The sequence below is a fragment of the Amblyomma maculatum genome, unplaced genomic scaffold (assembly GCF_055883805.1).
Source record: "Amblyomma maculatum isolate TAMU_Amacu unplaced genomic scaffold, ASM5588380v1 scaffold_23, whole genome shotgun sequence".
Classification (NCBI taxonomy): domain Eukaryota; kingdom Metazoa; phylum Arthropoda; class Arachnida; order Ixodida; family Ixodidae; genus Amblyomma; species Amblyomma maculatum.
In genome coordinates this window covers 817197-830369 of record NW_028146748.1, presented here as the reverse complement: position 1 = coordinate 830369, position 13173 = coordinate 817197, and the positions used below count along the sequence as shown (strand labels likewise).

Sequence of the window (13173 nt, the reverse complement as noted above, 5' to 3'; positions counted from 1 at the left end):
GGACCGTTACGGCCCTGTTGCTTTTTTGTTGGCGCCATGGTGCTTAATTCTCCGGCGGCCTAGTGTCCATATCGCTTGTCTCATTGCCACTCACCGTCTTGGGCTTTTTCTTCGGCGCCGAGCCGCACGGACCCGATCCGCTATCCCAAGAAAGAGTCCGCTTTACCAAGTCCTCTTCTGCACCGGACGTCTTCCGTGTTGGCCGCAGCGAGGAGTCCCCACTAGTTGGTCGCTGGGGCATCGCAGCCGCTAAAGGACCAGGAAAAAGCCGTTCTTCGCTCCTGGCTCTCCCTGATCCCACCTGCGATTTAATGGGTGTGTGCAAAGCAGAGTCTTCTGTCAGGGACTCGGACACCTCCCCGGAGGTCTTAGATAGTGTCCGTTGCGCAGCAGTGTGATCCGGCTCGAACAAAGCTTCTTCCAGGGATGGAAGCTCCGGTAATCGGGACCCTTCTGCGTCATCGGAACCTAGGTTGGCGGCGGCTCCTTGCTCATCCGCAGCAATGGTGATCGTTGAAGCTTTATCATCATCAGGCTCGGAGTCTGGAGACTCGTGGCCACCATCCGACGGTTCCTGCGGAGTCGCAGCAGCACCGCTTCGCCCTTTGTGGTGCGCAGCAGCAGCCGCTGCTACAGCCGTAGCGTATGTGCGTGGCAGGACGCAATCCGATGTGGCATATGCGCCCCACTACACCGCTTGCAACCAATACTGCAGGTCTCCTTGCTGTGTCTGTACGCGGAGCAGCGTCCGCACTTGGTCGCTTTGCAAGCAGCACCCATGTGGCCTTCTCCGCATCGCGAGCATACCCGCTTCGTGCCGCGGTATTCGAGCACAACTCGATAGCCCACGACAGAGAGAAAGTTCGGCGGGGCTTGTACCATGTCCAGTTTCACTAGACTACACCAATTGTGTACGTGACTCTTTCCTTTGAAGCCGGGCTCAGTGATGGCCCGCACCTTTCCGCATGGTGTCAATGCTGTAGTCAGGGCATCGTCACTGACACATGGCGGCAGCCTGAAAACAGTAACAAAAACCACTGGAGCAGCAAGCTGCACCAGCGGAACATGATGACTGCCGACGAGCACAGTGCCCGCGGCAACAACATAGGTGTCTTGCGCCATCGAAGAAACAGCAGCCAGGAACTTGGTTCCGCCGAGGTGCTGCAAGTACTGCAGCCCTCCGACACCGACGACACCCTCGAGGGCATCAATGATGTCGTCTGCCGGAGCAGGCTCCGGCAACTGGAAAGTGAATCACTGGGCCTTGGAAGGCCGAGTGCTCGGCGGTTGGTGGTCCATCACCGCAGGACCGGGGCGCCAGGCAGGAAACCCGGCCAAGCACCGCAGGCGGCAGGAATCCGGGCAGCTGGACCTGAGGAGGGGGGGGGTTCCGCCAGGAGGAGGGGCCCAGGACACCAGGCAGCAGGCCACGCACTAGGGCACGACGACGAGCAGCAGGACCTCGCAGAACCAGGAGGCAGGACACCAGGCCGCCAGCAGCAGGGGCCCCGGACGCCAGGCAGCAGGCCAGGCACCAGGGCAGCAGGACCGACGGTACCACAGGAACGGAGGGGGTGTCACCCTAGACGGGCAGCATGACCCCTCCAACCAGATAAAATGAAGTCCTCTCATCCTACGGGCTTAGCCAAAAGGCCGAGAAGTACTCTACTTTGATCTTAGCCCAAAGGCCGAGAAGCGATAAATTGGCGATGATCTGCGGTTCGATCCTATCGAAGGTATGTGCCCAAGCTGCGCCACTTATCGGCTGTTGCAGAAACAGCGCCGGTCCACTGTTTTTCGGTAGTAGCACTTGTTCAACGGTTTGCCAGATGACACCTCCCTTAGAGGGGATTCTTAATCAAACCATTCCTTAGCACCCCGAATAATATACCCACACGCAATTAGGCGCGGTAAAGTAACCCCAAGTGTCACAGCGTGCACGCGGCGCCCAACAATGCAGTAAGACAGGCGCAATGACAGGATTGCTGTGTGAAGCACACAGAAATCAGCGAGCTCGGGTGAAAAAATTAGTTCGTCTCACCTTGGAATTGCGACTGTCCTTAATCCATCAACGGGGAGTCGCTTAGGCGGTCCCGGAAGTGGTGTAGTACTGGATCGACCCGTACTGCCCTGAACGCTCTGCCGTGCTCGAAAACTTAGTATAATGTCAACGTCGGAACAAAAATGTTGAAAAAGAAGTCCGAAAAAAAAAAAAATTTCAAAACAATGCCGTTTTTTAGTTTCTAAAATTGCGATTGTCCTCCCCCAAGCAGGGGGGAGTCACTGGGCCAGTCCTGGAATTAATAAGAGCGAGTTGGTTGGTTGGTTGGTTGGTTCATAGGAAGGGAAAGGCGCAGTATTTGTCACACTTGCTCTGTGGACACCTGAACCGCGCCGTAAAGGAAGGGATGAAGGTGGGAGTGAAGGTGGATAGAGAGAAAGGGGGATCGTAGTGGAGGGCTACGGAGTAATTTCGACCACCTGGGGATCTTTAACGTGCGCTGACATCGCACAGCACACGGACGCCACTTCGTTTCGCCGCCATCGAAACGCAGCCGCCGAGGCCGGGCAAGTTGGTTTTGCATATTTAGGGAGCAGCGCAAAGGACGGGACACTGAGACACAAGAAAGCAAGAACATAAGGCGCTGACTATCAACCGAGGTTTACTGGAAAAAGGCAGAGATTATGTAGCCAAGAGAATAGGGGGTGGAACTTCGATAAATATAGTGCTCAGTCACCGGCCGTCGGAAGATAGTCACGTCAGTAAGTGAAACATTTGCTAATGGTGTAAATTGTGGTGAAAAACAGCCACCGATGCAACACAAGCTAAAAAATAGATTAACAATAATGAAAGACGAAGACAAAATGCAATAGCGGTAGAATCTATAAAACATAAAAAGGTAAAAATTAAGGTGTAGAGGGACTTAGTTAGAATAAAACACAATAAAACAAACTGAAAACGAATGGCAAAAGCAATTGTTAGCGCCCAAAAGGGGCCGAATCCTAAAAATCTTTAAAAAGTATAACATTATGAGGAGTAACATGACTATGCGTGAAGAAACAATTAAAACCAGTAAAATTGTAAATTCACCAAAGAGCCAGGCGATGAACAATAAAACACTAAGAAAGGAAAGGGACCACCACAGCGCATTCCCGGAGGCGCTTAAATTGCTGGTGTGCTAACGGAGTGGTCCTTGGCACGGCGGATTTTGATAGTTTAAATTATCTCCCTAGACGTACGATCTCCTCCTTTGCCGATAATCGAACAACTATGCAATACAGGGGCGCAAGATTTCACATTTTTGGCAATGATTGGCCATATTGCACGAAATTAGTGTTTCCTACATAATTGTTATGCTCTTGAAGCCTTATATTTATGCATCTAACCTGTATGGCCGATGTACTGCCTCCAGCAGGTCAGGGGCACAGAATAGATAACAATGGAGGCAAAAGAAACGTGAGGATTGCTGTGCGTCTGCCCACAGCCACGGTCTATCGGTTGGTTGTTGACACTCTTACCGAGCGAGGCAAGCTTGTTTGGCTCGGCGAAAACAACGTGCACGCCTGCGCGTTTACCAATCTCTTTTAAAGCGTGGCGGATTTGATGAAGGTAAAACAAGACGACGACTTCTTTGCTGTCGCTCTGTTTAGGAGCCGCTGAACGTTTCTTGCTCAATCTTCTTGTCACTGATATCAGGAGGGGCAGAGGGTAGCCCGGGTCAAGGAGCCGTCCGACCTGCTTGAGAACACTATCATCAAGCCGAAGTTCACGTGTTTTTTGAACGGCATTGAGCAAACACAACCTGATGATGCCTTGCTTTATTAACTTGGAGTGGCAGACGAATACGAAAGGAGCGGTTTCTTACCTCTGGGCTCATAGGACGAGCAGGTGTGCACATCAGAAAAGTAGACGTATGTCGAGGAAACACTATTGTTATCTTCAGGGAATTCAGATGTTAATACGAGAGGCTGAGGGCACCGGTCAAACAGGGATTGTATTTTGGTAGAAACATTTCTAAATTCTTTTTCACTGCATTTTAAAAGGACGAGATAGTCGTCTACAAAGCGAAAAATTTCTCAACATAAGTGCTACGCATCCTTTCCCGAGGTTACCTGTCATAGTGGGCAAGGAGCAGATCGCTAAGTACAGGGGCTGCACATGAGTCTATGCACGCACCTTTCTTTTGCAGGTAGGTACGCTGGTTCCAGTCAACAAAGGAGGACTTGAGATAAAAATTCAGGATTCCCAGAATTCCTCGCTGAAAAACCCGATTTGGTTTTGGAAATTATTTACGCCAATTATGTCGATAGCTTCTTCCACACAATTCAATAGTTCCTGGTTAGGCAACGAATATTATAGGTCGTTGATATCGATGAAGAATCCTTTGACGTCGTTAAGCTTATACGTGCTTAAAAACTGAATAATATGCTCAGACCCGTCAATTGCAAAAGAATCATTTACCTCTAAATGCTTTAGTCAGCGCTTAATGAAAGTAGAGAGTACCGTCTGCCAGGATTCTTGCTTGGATACGATAACCGTAAACGGGCAGCCTGGTTTGTGCGTCTTAGCAGAGAATAACACATTACCTGTTAATTGTCTATTGGATTTCACAGAGCACGCTAGCGTATCAAGTTTAGCCGTCTTACAGAGGCGAAGTGCTTGGCGTTTTACTTTGGAAAGGTTGACAGCTTCCTTTCCTTCGAATACAGACTCTAAGGCGGTGATGGCTCTCGTGTTATATTCGCCAGTTCTAAGCACGGTGAAACCACCGTCTTTGCCAGAGGGGAGCAGAAAGAGTCCATGGCTTTGAAGGATGGTGTTAGTTTGGCGTACTGGCAGCGTCCAAAAAACGACTTGCACTTGAACAGGAGGTTAACGCCCTCGGAGATGCACCTGTCCTTGTTGCATTTCGGAGCTCGTTGTGCCACTTGCCTCACGAGGCACAGAAGTTCTACTGATGTCTTCTTGTTTTCAACGGCGAACTTCGGTCCCTGGCTAAGAACTGTAAGAACTTCGTCAGATGAGCCGACATCACCGACGGTAGGCACAGGATTCCGGTTCAATGCAGTTTTCTTGGGCATCCACGCCTGTAGCTGAAGAAGTTGCCGTTGCCAAAGGAACCCCACCGTGCTGTCCAGAATACGGGCACGTCGTTTAAAAGTTCTGTAAGATGCTTTGCTGGAGCAAAGGCCAAGGTGAAGGGTTTCCTTGTAGAGGCAGAATTGCCGCTTCCACTCGCACCTCAGAAGTTTCAATATTCGGTTAACATGGCCGGCGGACGGGGAGAATCCGCCAAATATAGTCAAAACGTCGGGGGGTAGGAACTTGTGGCGGATACAGAAGAAGAGGGTACGGCACCGGCAGGCAGCAAGAGTGCTTAGAGAAGTCAGGAGGCTTGGATAACAATTCAGAAAGTTGACAGAGCCCGAAGAACAAGAGATGAAATTAATAAGAACGACTTGGCGGGCTAGTTGGTTATGCATATTTAAGAACCAGGGCAAAGGACGGGACACAGAGAGACACAAAAGCACAAACACAAGGCGCTGACTATCAACTGAGGGTTATTGCAAAAAGGCAGAGTTTATGTAGCGAAGAGAACAGGGGGTGGAGCATCGATAAATATTGTGCTCAGTCACCGGCTGTCGGAAGATAGTAACGTCAGTAAGGTAAAACATTTGCTAATGGTTGAAATTGTGGTGAAAAACAGCCATCGATGGAACACAAGATAAACAATGGATTAACAATAATGAGAGATAAAAAGCAATAACGGTAAAATCTATAAAACGTATAAGGTAAAAATCAAGGTGTAGAGGGCCTTAGTGAGAATAAAACACACTAAAACAAACTAAAGCATTTAGAGGTAACTGATCGTTTTGCAATTGAGGGGTTTGAGCATATTATTGTTTTTAAGCGCGTATGCGTTTAAGGACCCTAAAGGATTCTCCATCGATATCAAGGACCTATAATATTGGTTGGTGCACAGGAATTATTGAATTGTGTTCAAGAAGCTATCGGCATTAATTGTGCAGTTAATTTCCAAAACCAAATCGGGTTGCCCAGCGAGGAATTTCTGGGAATCCTAAATTATTATCTCAAGTCGTCTTTTTTTAAGCGGAACCAGCTTACCTACCTGCAAAAGATAGGTGTGTGCATACGCTCATGTGCAGTACCTGTCCTTAGCGATATATTCCTTGCCCACTATGACAGGTTACTTCCGGAAAAGATGCGCGGGAATTGTATGGTAAAAAATGTTCGTTTTGTAGCAGACTATCTCGTCCTTTTAAAATGCAGTGAAAAAGAATTTATAAAAATTTCTACCAAAGTAACAATCCCTGTTTGACCGGTGTGTTGAGGCTCTTGTATTAACATCTCAATTCCCGGAAGGTAACACCATACGTTTTCTCGACCTACGTCTTTATTTTTCTGACGTGCACACCTGCTGGTCTTATGAGCCCATAGGTAAGAAACCGCTCCTCTCGTCTTCGTCTGCCTACTCCAAGTTAATCAAGCAAGGCATCTTCAGGTTATGTTTGCTCAATGCCGTCCAAAAACATGTGAACATCGTCTCGATGATAGTGTTCCGAAGCAGGTCGGACGGCTCTTTGACGCCGGCTACCTTCTGCCTCTCCTGCTATCAGTGGCCGGAAGTTTGAGCAAGAAACGTTCAGCGGCTCCAGAACAGAGCGACAGCAAAAGAAGTCGTCGTCTTGCCTTACCTTCATGAAATTAGACACGGTTTAAAGAAGGCTGTTAAAGGTGCAGGCGTCCACGTTGCTTTCTGCGCGCCAATCAAGCTTGCCTTGCTCTGTAGGAGAGTCAACAAACAACCGATTGACCGCGGCTGTGGGCAGACGCACGGCAATCCCCACGTTTTTTGCACCTCCGGTGTTATCTATTCTGTGCCCCTGACCTGCTGGAGGCAATACGGTCAAACGGGTAGATGCGTAAATATAAGGCTGCAAGAGCATAAACATAACGTAGGAAATACTGTAGTTTCTGGAAATATGGGCAATCGCTGCAAAAAATGTGAAAATCAATCTTGCGTCCGTGCATTACATAATTGTTCGATTATCGGCAACGGACGAGATCATATCTCTAGGTAGATAATTGAAGCTATAAAAATCCATCGTGCCAAGAACCACTGTGTTAGCACACCATCCATCTGTTTATTGGAGAAAGAAATGAAATTCGTAAGTGCCTCCGGGCATGCGTTGTGATGGTTCCCTTTCCATTCTTAGTGTTTTCTTGTTCATCGCCCGGCTCTTTGCTGTATTTACAATTTTGCTGGTTTTAATTGTTCTTCACCTGTATGCATATTACTCCTCAAAATGCTATACTCTTAAAGATTTTTAAGAATTTACCCCCTTTGGACGCTTACAATTCCTTCTGCCATTCGGTTTGAATTTGTTTTAGTGTGTTTTATTCTCACTGAGGCCCTCTGCTCCTTGACGTTTACTTTTTACGTTTTATAGATTTTACCGCTATCTATTTTCATCTCTCATTATTGTTAATCTATTGTTTATCTTATGTTTCATCGGTGGCTGTTTTCACCACAAATTCGATTTTTAACTTCGACATTTTATACATTTTACCGCTATCGTTTCCTCTTCATCTTCCATTTTTGCTTATCTATTGTTTATCTTGTGTTCCATTGATGGCTGTTTTTCCCCACAATTTCATCCATTATGAAATGTTTAACTTATTGTCGTGGCTATCTTCCGACGGCAGGTGACTCACCACTATCTTTATCGCTGTTCCACTCCCTCTGTTCTCTTCGCTGCATCATTCCTGCCTTTTTGCAAAACCTCAGTTGATAGTCAGCGCTTTGTGTTTGTGCTTTCTTGCGTCTGTGTCCCGTAATTTGCGCTGTTCACTAAATAACGGTCCTGGAAGTAGTGCATTAGCGGGTCGACCCGTGCCGGAGGTGAGAAAAACCCCGAACGCTCCGCCGCGCTAAAATATCAGTTTAATATCATGGGTACAATTAGAACCCATAACAGATATTAAGCTGTTAAGAACAGAGGTGGCTTTTCACAATGATTGGGACATTGGAACGAGAAAATGGTCATGGGATCCTCTAGAGTGGAGCATCCATAAGTGGGGGGGGGGGGGGGGATCGCTAGTTTGACCAAGTCTTCGGAATGTCAATGCAAATGGGAGACTCATCCCTATTGCATTGGCATAAAAAATACCCAGCCGCACAAGAGATCAGCCGATCGGGCAGTGTCGTGACGTGAAGGTCCGGGCCGGAGCACCGCTCCCCCACGCCAGCCGTTCAGGGCACCCAATCATACGATGGGCAAGGAGGACCCAAGCATTGCCGGAAAGGAAATGGTTAAAAGCTGGTTCTAAGAACCGAGACCTAGAGTAGAGTCCCGACTCCTAGCATCGATCAAAGAGCTATACTTGGCCAAAGGCCGAGTTATACTGCCCCGTAGGTCCAGTACTATACTTTGATCTTAGTCAAACGGCTGAGAAGCGATAATCTGGCGTTGTTGTTGTGGCTGTAGGAAGAAGGAAAAGAAAATGCACAGGACTGAGCTGAGCCACCTCTGCTGCCTCGTGCAGACAGAAGAGAGAATAGAGAAGAAAGAAAAGGAAGAAGGAGATAAAAACGCACTCCGCAACAACAACCGTTGTCCACCACAGCAGCGGTGGCGGGTGCAATGACGGCCTACAACAGAATAAACTTCGGTGGCAGGCTAGCCCACGCCGCATGCGGCGTTGACCCACCTGTTGTTGTTTGTTGTGGCTGTAGGAAAAAGGAAAAGAAAATGCACGGGCCTGCTACTGGGAAAATAGAGAAAGAAAAGGAAGAGAGAGAGGAAGACGCGAACCGCAAAAACAGCCGTCGTCCACCACCGAAGCGGTGGCGGGTGCAATGACAGCCTACAACAGATAAATATTCGGTGGCAGGCATTCCCCCGCCGCAAGCGGCGGTGACCTCCCTCTCCCAGACCCATCAGGGGAGTGTTCCTGTTGACCCACCTGTCCGGCTGTCCCTGCGGTTCGATCCTATTCAAAATATGTGCCCAAGTGGCGCCACTTTTCGGCTGTTGCAGAAACAGCGGCGGTAAACCATTTACTGTAGTAGCACTTGTTCTATGTTTGCCAGATGACGACACATCCTTTTCAGAGGGGATTCTTAATAAAACCATTCCCTAGCAACACAAACAATTGACCCACATGCAATAATGCGCGGAAAAGTAACCCCAATTGTCACTTCGAGCAGGAGGCGCCCAACAATGCAATAAGACAGCGACAATGGAAGGATTGCTGTGTGAAGCATACAGAAAGCAGCGAGCTCGGGTAAAAAATATTAGTTGGTCTCACCTTAGAATTGCGATTGTCCTTCCTCCAACAACGGGGAGTCGCTTAGCCTGTCCCGGAAGCAGTGCAGTACTGGATCGACCCGGGGCGGAGGTACGGCAAGCCCAGAACGCTCTGCCACGCTAGAAAAATTAGTATATTATTGTCACCTGGTGTTCCCGAGATTCTAAGGTGGCGCCTGGGAGAAAAGACGGTGAAGTCTGCTCGCGCGCTCTGTGCGGAACGCTGGCTGCTCGTACAGCTTCTCCCTGTCTTTTTAGGCACGTTTAGCCCTATTGTCCGTGACATATTTTGGTGTCGGCGCTGCGTATCGATCCCGGACTCAACTCAACTCCACTCAACAGGACTCAACTTGTATGCCAGTCGAGACCCCTGCGCAACGTGCTAGCCGGAGGAATAAGGGCCTGCCCCCTGAGCATGGGCCGTTGGAGTTGAGCACCGCAACCGCCCCTCGACTTGCCATGCAAGCTCCTGCTTACTACACTTTGTAGAACCCACGAAAGCCTCAGCCCTTCCACGGCAGTCAAACCGAAGACGTTGAAGACTGGCTCGTCCAGTTTGAACGGGTCGCCTCATTCAATCAGTGGGACGACGCCGCCAAGCTTAGAAGCGTCTTCTTCAGCCTGGAAAATGGAGCTCGTACGTGGTACGAGAACCGAGAAGTCGCCCTAACATCATGGCGCGAGTTCTGCCGACGCATCATTGAGACCTATACCAGCGCGGATCGGCGAGAACGTGCAGAAAGGGCCTTACAGTTTCGTATGCAGATGCCGAATGAGACTATAAGCACATATGTGAAGGACATGACCCGGCTCTTCCGACGATCTGACCCGGGAATGCCCGAAGACAAAAAGGTGCGCCACCTCGTGCACGGCGTTAAAGAACAACTATTTGCTGGTCTCGTGTGTTATCCACCGAGCACGGTTGCTGGGTTTCTTCCGGAAGCTGTCACAATCGAGCGGATGCCCCAGCAGTGGTCTACCACCTACGACAGACCGGTACTCACCGCTTCGGTTGCGGAGCCGCTTTCGGCCTTCGAGGCCACCCGGAATTTTCGGGACATCATCCGCTCTGTTTTATGCGAAGAGTTCCAAGTGCTTTCCGGTGCTCCACAGCCGATGGTAGGCTCTATAGCTGGCATTGTCCGCGAAGAGCGTCAAGCATTGATGCCTTCGGTACCATCTGCTGATCCACCACCTCTTCTCGCGGAGTACCATCGTCCAACGTATGCAGATATGTTGCAACGCCCTGCGCCTACTACGACGCCATTACAGCCACCCGCCCAAGGCTCACTCTATTCTGAACAAACTGAGTCGTACATGGACAACCGACGACCACCCCAGCGGAAGGCGAACCTGTGGCGCGCCCCGAATCGCCAGCGCCCGTGCTTCCATTGCGGGGAACCTGCTCATCTGTATCGCCAGTGCTCCTATAGAGACCTGCGACTGCACGGATTTCCCATGAACATGCGTCACCCTCCACTCGGCCTACGGCCTCGTGAGATTGAGGACTATGTATCCCCGCAGGGCATGGCGCCAACTTCCCGGCGACCGTCACGCTCTCCGTCTCCACGTAAACCATCTTCGCAGCCCAGCTCCTCCTAGATGGCGCAGCGACGGTCACCTAGTCCGCGTCGGGAAAACTAAAGACAGCGACCTCCGGGGGCGAGGCCGCTTGCAATCGACGCGAGGAAGACCCGCCGACAACACAACCTGTGAGCGACGTTGACGTGACGGCCCCGTCGACAGTTCGTACACACGAAAACAGATATACTTGTGTTCCTCGATGGCTATAAGGTTAGCGCACTGCTAGACACTGGCGCTGATTCCAGTGTTCCAGTGTTCCACGTTCCACGTTCCAGTGTTTTTGTGACTGTTATCTGCGACGAACTACGTGAAAGGATGGCGGTCGCTGAGGGCAATCCCTCCCTTTTGCTCACCCATAGCATCATCTCAGCGCGGAGTCTTATCTACCTCCATAACGGCTGATCTGAGCTCCTGGTGACTAACTTCACGAACGAACCCCGTCATTTTTTCGTGCTACTGCAATCGCATTCGCCGACTGCTTAGCGGATGTCTGAATGTTTTACTTTCGGTGCAGTTCAAAACGTGTGCCCATCCGTTCATTGCCTTGATGTTTGTAGAGATCCCTTGAAAACACAGCAACGGGAACTCCGTTCTCTCCTCCAAGGATACAGCGCTTGTTTTGCGACCTCTTGTGAAGCACCGCATAATTACACACGACGATGCCCGGCCTATATGCCAGCAGCCGTACCGCATCTCAACTACAGAACGTGAAGCGATTCAGACACAGGTTCAGGAGATGCTTTGTGATGGTGTCATTCCACCCTCCAACAGCACATTGTCGTCCCCTGTTGCGCTGGTAAAGAAAAAATATGGCACCTTTCGCTTCTTTGTTGATTATAGAAAATGAACATCATTGAACATTTATTGAACATATTATGAACATGATTATTGAACATCACTAAAAAGACGTTTACCCGCTGCCTCGTATCGACGAGTCGCTCGACAGACTACGTTGCGCCCAGTACTCGTCATTGGACCTGAAGAGCGGGTACTGGCAGATTGAGGTCGATGAGCGGGACCGCGAAAAAGCGGCTTTTGTCACCAGAAACGGTCTGTACGAGCTTAAGTGCTGCCTTTCGGCCTATGTTCAGCGCCGGCAACTTTACAGCGCATGATGGACACGGGCCTCGCTGGCCTCAAATGGCAAATTTGTTAAGTTTACCTCGATGATGTCGTCGTGTTCTCTGAAACCTTTTCCGAACACCTTCAACGTCTGCGCACATTGTTAGACGCCCTCCGGTCAGCTGACTTTACACTCAAGCCAGAGAAATGTTACTTTGGCTACAAAGTGTTGAAGTTTCTCGGTCATGTCGTGAGTGCCGCGGGCGTGAGTCCAGACCCCGACAAGACTTCTTCTGTCGCCATATTTCCCGTTCCTGCAACCAAGAGAGGTTTGAAACGCTTCCTGGGTCTCTGCGCGTACTACCGCCGCTTCATCGCCGATTTTTTCAAGGTTTCCGCCCCCCTGACTCGCCTCACGCGCGTTGATACACAGTTCGTGTGGGGCGCCGAGCAACAAGAGGCTTTTCCGGAGCTGCGCAGACGACTGAAAACGAGCCCTGTTCTAGCCCACTTTCATGAAGATGCTGACACCGAAGTCCACACCGACGCGAGCAATATCGGACTCGGCGCTGTACTCGTTCAACACCAAGCAGGAGTCGAAAAGGTCCTCGCGTATGCCAGCCGCACGCTATCCCGCGCCGAGACAAACTATACCACTACGGAAAAGGAATGCCTTGCAGTTGTATTGGCAACGATGAAATTTAGGCCTTACCACTATGGCCGCCCTTTTAAAGTGGTCACCGACCGTCATTCTTTGTGATGGCTGGCCAACATCCGCGACCCATCGGGGCGCCTAGCACGATGGAGCCTCCGCCTCCAAGAATTTGAGTACACCATTATGTATAACTCTGGCCAGAAGCACGAAGATGCTGACGCGCTATCGCGCGCACCCGCCGGTTTAGTCGATGAGAGCACGGACAACGAGAGCGGTTTTCTTGGACTGGTGAGTGCTTCAGACGTAATGACCCAACAGCGAGGTGACCCGGACCTTCAACCTGTCATTGATCACCTGGAAGGTCGAGCTGCTGATATCCCTCGCCAATTTGCTCGAAAACTGTCTGCTTTCTGTCTCCGGAATGGCGTTCTATTCAAGCAAACCTCCAGCACTGTTGACCGAGCCTACCTCCTTGTACTGCCGACCGACCTCCGTGCCGAAATCCTTTTTGCTTGTCATGATGAGCCCACCTCTGGCCA

The 13173-nt window shown here is 50.1% G+C and overlaps 2 pseudogenes; one reads left to right on the top strand and one right to left on the bottom strand.

The window, feature by feature from the left end:
- The first annotated feature begins 1068 nt into the window (after positions 1-1068).
- LOC146171057 (uncharacterized) lies at positions 1069-10935 on the top strand (annotated as a pseudogene).
- LOC146171058 (U2 spliceosomal RNA) lies at positions 7872-8042 on the bottom strand (annotated as a pseudogene).
- Positions 10936-13173: the final 2238 nt, after the last annotated feature.